An 8343-nucleotide genomic window follows, 5' to 3' on the forward strand; every position below is an offset into this window, starting at 1 on the left:
GCGTAAGCCGCCGCTGTGCGCGTATACCCGTTCCCCGTAGGGAGGAGCAAGCCGCCGCTTAGAGACGAAGCATAAAGTGTCCTCATTCCACATAGGGCAAGCTGGATGAATCCATTTTACCCAGGACGGCCGAAGCGGCGTGGACCAGGGGAGAACTGAACCTTATACTTCACACCACAGTAAGTCTACGTGTCCTCTTCCACATAGGGCAAGCTAGAACTAACTATCTTACCCAGGACTGCCGAAGCAGCGTGGACCAGGGGAGGAACACACTTTTCATGGAAACGTAAGGCATCCATGACTGCCATAACGTAAGCCGCCGCTGTGCGCGTATACCCGTTCCCCGTAGGGAGGAGCAAGCCGCCGCTTAGAGACGAAGCATAAAGTGTCCTCATTCCACATAGGGCAAGCTGGATGAATCCATTTTACCCAGGACGGCCGAAGCGGCGTGGACCAGGGGAGAACTGAACTTTATACTTCACACCACAGTAAGTCTACGTGTCCTCTTCCACATAGGGCAAGCTAGAACTAACTATCTTACCCAGGACTGCCGAAGCAGCGTGGACCAGGGGAGGAACACACTTTTCATAGAAACGTAAGGCATCCATGACTGCCATAGTGCGTAAGCCGCCGCTGTGCGCGTAAACCCGTTCCCCGTAGGGAGGAGTCAAGCCGCCGCTTAGAGACGAAGTATGAAGTGTCCTCTTCCACATAGGGCAAGCTAGAATGAACTATCTTACCCAGGACCGCCGAAGCAGCGTGGACCAGGGGAGAACTGAACTTTATACTTCACACCACAGTATTGAGTAATGTGCCCTCTTCCACATAGGGCAAGCTGGAATGTTCCATTTTACCCAGGACGGCCGAAGCGGCGTGGACCAGTGGAGGACTACACAATCATGAGGTTTGATATCGACTTGTGTGTTTCAATAGGATACCGATGGTATGGTTTGAACCGATTTGATTTAGCCATTCTGAAGTCATCACTTGGTTGAAGCGCTGAACTAGGGAGGCATCGTTTACATATATATTGGTTTTCGCATGCTCTACTAGGTTAATGTCATGAGGTTGGCTATCGAGCATGCCCAAGTGATGACTTGATTGTGTGCTTGCTTGAATTCTTCACATTTCATACCATCGGTTAGTTGTCGAATCATTCCTCGATCATAACCTTCGTTCTTGGTTCATGTATGCTCTCTTCCACATAGGGCAAGCTAGAATTAACTATCTTACCCAGGACCGCCGAAGCAGCGTGGACCAGGGGAGAACTATACTTTGTCTTGTATGCCCTCTTCCACATAGGGCAAGCTAGAACTAACTATCTTACCCAGGACCGCCGAAGCAGCGTGGACCAGTGGAGGACTATACTTTGTTCATAACACCACAGTATTGAGTAATGTGCCCTCTTCCACATAGGGCAAGCTAGAATGAACTATCTTACCCAGGACCGCCGGAGCAGTGTGGACCAGTGGAGGACTACACAATCATGAGGTTTGATATCGACTTGTGTGTTTCAAAAGGGTACCGATGGTATGTTTTGAACCGATTTGATTTAGCCATTCTGAAGTCATCACTTGGTTGAAGCGCTGAACTAGGGAGGGGCATCGTTTACATATATATTGGTTTTCGCATGCTCTACTAGGTTAATGTCATAGGGTTGGCTATCGAGCATGCCCAAGTGATGACTTGATTGTGTGCTTGCTTGAATTCTTCACATTTCATACCATCGGTTAGTTGTCGAATCATTCCTCGATCATAACCTTCGTTCTTGGTTCATGTATGCTCTCTTCCACATAGGGCAAGCTAGAATTAACTATCTTACCCAGGACCGCCGAAGCAGCGTGGACCAGGGGAGAACTATACTTTGTCTTGTATGCCCTCTTCCACATAGGGCAAGCTAGAATGAACTATCTTACCCAGGACCGCCGGAGCAGCGTGGACCAGTGGAGGACTATACTTTGTTCATTACACCACAGTATTAAGTATGGTGTCCTCTTCCACATAGGGCAAGCTAGAATTAACTATCTTACCCAGGACCGCCGAAGCAGTGTGGACCAGGGGAGGACTATACTTTATACTTCACACACTAGCCAAATTGAAGTCATCACTTGGTTGAAGCACTGAACTAGGGCGAGTCTATCGTTTACTTTGCATTGGGATAATACGCTGCATGCTCTCTTAGGTTAATGTCATGTGATTGGCTATAGAGCATGCCCAAGTGATGACTTTGTTTCAAGCTCAACAGGTAGGGTATTGAGTCCTCTTCCACATAGGGCAAGCTAGAATTAACTATCTTACCCAGGACCGCCGGAGCAGCGTGGACCAGGGGAGAACTATACTTTGTCTTGTATGCCCTCTTCCACATAGGGCAAGCTAGAACTAACTATCTTACCCAGGACTGCAAAGCAGCGTGGACCAGTGGAGGACTATACTTTGTTCATTACACCACAGTATTAAGTATGGTGTCCTCTTCCACATAGGGCAAGCTAGAACTAACTATCTTACCCAGGACCGCCGAAGCAGTGTGGACCAGGGGAGGACTATACTTTATACTTCACACACTAGCCATACTGAAGTCATCACTTGGTTGAAGCACTGAACTAGGGCGAGTCTATCGTTTACTTTGCATTGGGATAATACGCTGCATGCTCTCTTAGGTTAATGTCATGTGATTGGCTATAGAGCATGCCCAAGTGATGACTTTGTTTCAAGCTCAACAGGTAGGGTATTGAGTCCTCTTCCACATAGGGCAAGCTAGAATTAACTATCTTACCCAGGACCGCCGGAGCAGCGTGGACCAGGGGAGAACTATACTTTGTCTTGTATGCCCTCTTCCACATAGGGCAAGCTAGAACTAACTATCTTACCCAGGACTGCAAAGCAGCGTGGACCAGTGGAGGACTATACTTTGTTCATTACACCACAGTATTAAGTATGGTGTCCTCTTCCACATAGGGCAAGCTAGAACTAACTATCTTACCCAGGACCGCCGAAGCAGTGTGGACCAGGGGAGGACTATACTTTATACTTCACACACTAGCCATACTGAAGTCATCACTTGGTTGAAGCACTGAACTACGGCGGGGTAATCGTTTACAGGTTATAATCATATAGCTGCATGCTCATTAGTAGATAATGGAATATTGTATGGCAATATGAGCATGCCCAAGTGATGACTTTGTTTCAAGCTCAACAGGTAGGGTATTGAGTCCTCTTCCACATAGGGCAAGCTAGAATGAACTATCTTACCCAGGACCGCCGGAGCAGCGTGGACCAGTGGAGGACTCTATACTTTATACTTCACACCACAGTATTGAGTACGACTTGCATAAAGCCCCTAATGAGAACCACGAGGGCTCTCTCAATGTAGAACCACGAGGGCTCTAGTACCGATTCTCTCGGTACGGCTTGGTCCGTGTTCCTTTATGCATGTACTCGCAGAAAGTCTCAACCCGGAGGTCTTGACTTTGATTGTCATAGTTGGACTACGACGGGGCATCCGACCATTGCTGATCGAACACCCCTGATTCACCATCTTTCGGGTAGGCGGTACGCGTACCTCCGGACGCGGAAGTCTCAACCCGGAGGTCTTGACTTTGATTGTCATAGTTGGACTACGACGGGGCATCCGACCATTGCTGATCGAACACCCCTGATTCATCATCTTTCGGGTAGGCGGTGCGCGCACCTCCGACGCGGAAGTCTCAACCCGGAGGTCTTGACTTTGTATTGTCATAGTTGGACTACGACGGGGTATCCGACTCATCGAATACCCCAGAAGCACACCATCTTTCGGGTAGGCGGTACGCGTACCTCCGGACGCGGAAGTCTCAACCCGGAGGTCTTGACTTTGATTGTCATAGTTGGACTACGACGGGGTATCCGACTCATCGAATACCCCAGAAGCACACCATCTTTCGGGTAGGCGGTACGCGTACCTCCGGACGCGGAAAGTCTCAACCCGGAGGTCTTGACTTTGGTTGTCATAGTTGGACTATGACGGGGCATCCGACCATTGCTGATCGAACACCCCTGTTACACCATCTTTCGGATAGGCGGTGCGCCCACCTCCGACGCGGAAGTCTCAACCCGGAGGTTCGGACTTAGAGTTTTTCCCATTTAAAAGTTTTTCTCTTAGCCATACTGAAGTCATCACTTGGTGAACGATTGAACTAGGGCGGGTTAATCGTTTATAGGTATCATGTGGTTTGCATGCTCTCTTAGGTTAAGGTCATGTGGTTGGCTATCGAGCATGCCCAAGTGATGACTTTGTTTCACGCTTGCTTGATTTCTTCATGATTCCCTGTTATATAGTGTAATCATTCGAGAACAGGGAATCTTTGGTTTTGCTCAACAGGTATTGGATGTCAACTTGGTATCTAGATCGCATTAAGTCTCAACCCTTAGGTTCGGACTTGTATAGTGACATCTTGTTACGGTCTTGAGTCTCAACCCGCAGGTTCGGACTACTTAGTGTTTGATCGAATATAATATGGCAACTTGTGCCTAAGTCTCAACCCGCAGGTTCGGACTTCTGTTTATTTGGCCAATGTATGTATAAGGCAACTTGTGCCTAAGTCTCAACCCGCAGGTTCGGACTTGTGTATTTGTTCGAAGTCATGTATAAGGCAACGTGTGCCTAAGTCTCAACCCGCAGGTTCGGACTTGTTAGTGTTTCGTCAACTTTCATATGGCAACTTGTGCCTAAGTCTCAACCCGCAGGTTCGGACTTGTGTATTTGTTCGAAGTCATGTATAAGGCAACTTGTGCCTAAGTCTCAACCCGCAGGTTCGGACTTGTGTATTTGTTCGAAGTCATGTATAAGGCAACGTGTGCCTAAGTCTCAACCCGCAGGTTCGGACTTGTTAGTGTTTCGTCAACTTTCATATGGCAACTTGTGCCTGAGTCTCAACCCGCAGGTTCGGACTTCTATAGTGTTTCGTCAATTATCATATGGCAACTTGTGCCGAAGTCTCAACCCGCAGGTTCGGACTTCTGGAAGGATCACTTGGCCACTAATGATCCTTCCGCAGGTTCACCTACGGAAACCTTGTTACGACTTTTACTTCCTCTAAATCATCAAGTTCGGTCAACTTCGATAAAGCAGACGCGGTTCACGAGGATCCAGCGAACGATCATCTCCAAAGACCTCACTAAATAATCCATCGGTAGTAGCGACGGGCGGTGTGTACAAAGGGCAGGGACGTATTCAACGCTGGCTGATGACCAGCACTTACTAGAAGTTCCGAGTTCATATGGACCATTGCAATCCATAATCCCTACTAAGTGAGTATTTGAGTGATTTCCCGTTCCTCTCGGAATAGGAGACACGCTGCTACCCACATTGTAGCACGCGTGTAGCCCAGAACATCTAAGGGCATCACGGACCTGTTATCGCTCGATCTCATTTTGCTAAACACAAATTGTCCTGCTAAGCAGCGTACCGTAAGTGCACTTGCGCACACGAACAGCGAAGGTGTCAGGTCATACTCCACCGAAAGGTCCTAACCCGTTCCAATCGGCATCGACGCATTAACGCTGACTGCGTTCTAGTTAGCATATGTGAGTCACGTTCGTTATCGGAATTAACCAGACAAATCAATCCACGAACTAAGAACGGCCATGCACCACTACCCTTAAATTTGAGAAAGAGCTATTAATCTGTCTCACCTCCATAAGTTCGGACCTGGTAAGTTTTCCCGTGTTGAGTCAAATTGAACCGCAAGCTCCATTTCATTGTGGTGCCCTTCCGTCAATTCCTTTAAGTTTCAACTTTGCAACCATACTTCCCCCGGAACCTGACTTTGGTTTCCCGGAAGCTACTGAGAGCACCTGGTTGTAGCGTCTCCCAATTGCTAGTTGGCATCGTTTACGGTTAGAACTAGGGCGGTATCTAATCGCCTTCGATCCTCTAACTTTCGTTCTTGATTAAAGAAAGCATCCTTGACAAATGCCTTCGCTTTAGTTAGTCTTACGACGGTCTACGAATTTCACCTCTCGCGCCGTAATACTAGTGTCCCCAACTACTTCTGTTAATCATTACCTCCGGTCTGAGTACAAACCAATGAAAGATTAGACCAAGGTCGTATTCCATTATTCCATGCAAGATTATTCTAGGGCGTTTGGGCACCCTGCTTTAAGCACTCTAATTTGTTCAAGGTAAACGTGAGCGGTCGAGCTCTATGTTACACTTGCACCCGTTGAAGGGCACACCATGACACAGACTTGGTGCCCTACCACACCATTGAGTCGCAACCAGATTCCGACTTGGCCCACCGACCACGGGTTGACCGGGTCGGCGGAGCCGGACTGTGTTGGACAAGTATCAACTTCGAACGTTTTAACCGCAACAATTTTAATATACGCTAGTGGAGCTGGAATTACCGCGGCTGCTGGCACCAGACTTGCCCTCCACTTGATCCTCGTAGAAGGATTTATGCTCTACTCATTCCAATTATGAAACATCATTAAAGAGTTTCATATTGTTATTTCTCGTCACTACCTCCCCGTCCCGGGATTGGGTAATTTACGCGCCTGCTGCCTTCCTTGGATGTGGTAGCCATTTCTCAGGCTCCCTCTCCGGAATCGAACCCTGATTCCCCGTTACCCGTTGCAACCATGGTAGTCCTCTATACTACCATCCATAGTTGATAGGGCAGATATTTGCGAGATCTGTCGTCGGTGCGAGACCATACGATCAGCATCATTATCCAGACTTCAACTCAATGACACGGAGAACCCGCGATTGGTTTGACTAATAAGTGCACCAGTTCCCGCGAGGGTCCTGGCATGTTGCATGTATTAGCTCTAGATTTTCCACAGTTATCCAAGTAACTAGGTTGATGATCTCGTAAATTATAGCTGTTATACTGAGCCTTATGCGGTTTCACATTAAATCTGTTTGTACTTAGACATGCATGGCTTAACCTTTGAGACGAGCGTATATTACTGGTAGGATCAACCAGAATTCCGACTTTGCGTTCGAATGTTCATTGTCCCATTGCACCCGGAGGAGCAAACACCACGTTCTATATGTTGTCAAGTCCGGTAGCACACGGGAGGCGAGCCCCCGTGCGAACCTCATTGCCCTCGTATCACACACACCCGATGCACCGGACAGGCACTTGAGCGGCATTCGACTCCGCTAAGCGCACGTGCGCCCGATTGTGCATGCGCTGACGGGGCCTTCATACCCCTACCACAGCGACCTTATGCCAAACTTCCATGAATACTTAGGTGAGCTGACAAGGGCCTTCATTTCCCTACCATCAACTAAAGGACACGCTAGGCGCGTCCGATCATTGCAACTGCGGGGCTTTCATACCCCAATCACCACAGTACGCAATTCACCAGAGTTTAATCACAACCCCCCCGGACATGGCACACTATTAACTTGCAACAAAACTTAGTGTGTGCCGGGCACATCGGTTCCACAAAATCATTCCCGATGTACCCCAATTGGGGTTGCGAACGCATTCACGGTCCTCTGACACACCCAACCAAGCGTGGATACTACATACCTCAAACACCCAGTACACTAACAGACAAATCAATATATGGTTGCTTTCCCCCAGACATTTGCCAATCACTTGGCACCCGGACGGGAACTCGCTCCTGATTGCGCCATTGCCACCCATTTGCCAAGAGCGAGTTCTGTATGTAGATTTCATTTGGAAAGACAACCGTGTACTGGATATTCTATCCGACGATTACAGATGACGAGTACGAGACTCGACTACACTCACGGATAATACATTTTGGGTCGAGATTGCTTTCGGGGTTTTCGATTGGTCTTGCGCTTGTAAACGTATAACTTTGACTTGTGGTAACCTCGGTATGTTAGTCGATCACGTGGTTGTGAACTGGGTAGGGGTGAGCAATCTGTTCACTTGCACTCTGGGTAGGAATATGGTGAGCGCTATAGGTTAAAGATCATGGTATGGTTCCATCGTGATGACTTTCGCTAGATAGTAGTATGTTTGGATAGTTATAACGTTTTTGGCCATTTGTTCATAGTGTTCGGTCCATTGAGGAATTCGATTGGTCTTTGCTTCACACACGTGGTCGATCACTTGGATGTGAACTAGGGTGAGAATAAGGTGTTCACTAGTGCTCTTAGGTTTTGGATCAGTACTGAGCACTTGATTGGTTTCGCATAATATGTATCCATAGTGATGACTCTTTCCAGCTTAAGATTTCGTGACCGGTTTCGAATCCTTCCCACGTTCGCTTTTACTTGGTTAGGTTTTCGAGTGTAGATTTGAAAGCAATCTCATGTATGTATCCCATCTGATATAAGCCACTGACAGTTCATGTCACCTCGTTCAACTCTCGCTGGGTCAC

Source organism: Anopheles ziemanni (assembly GCF_943734765.1).
Source record: "Anopheles ziemanni chromosome X unlocalized genomic scaffold, idAnoZiCoDA_A2_x.2 X_unloc_29, whole genome shotgun sequence".
Taxonomy (NCBI): domain Eukaryota; kingdom Metazoa; phylum Arthropoda; class Insecta; order Diptera; family Culicidae; genus Anopheles; species Anopheles ziemanni.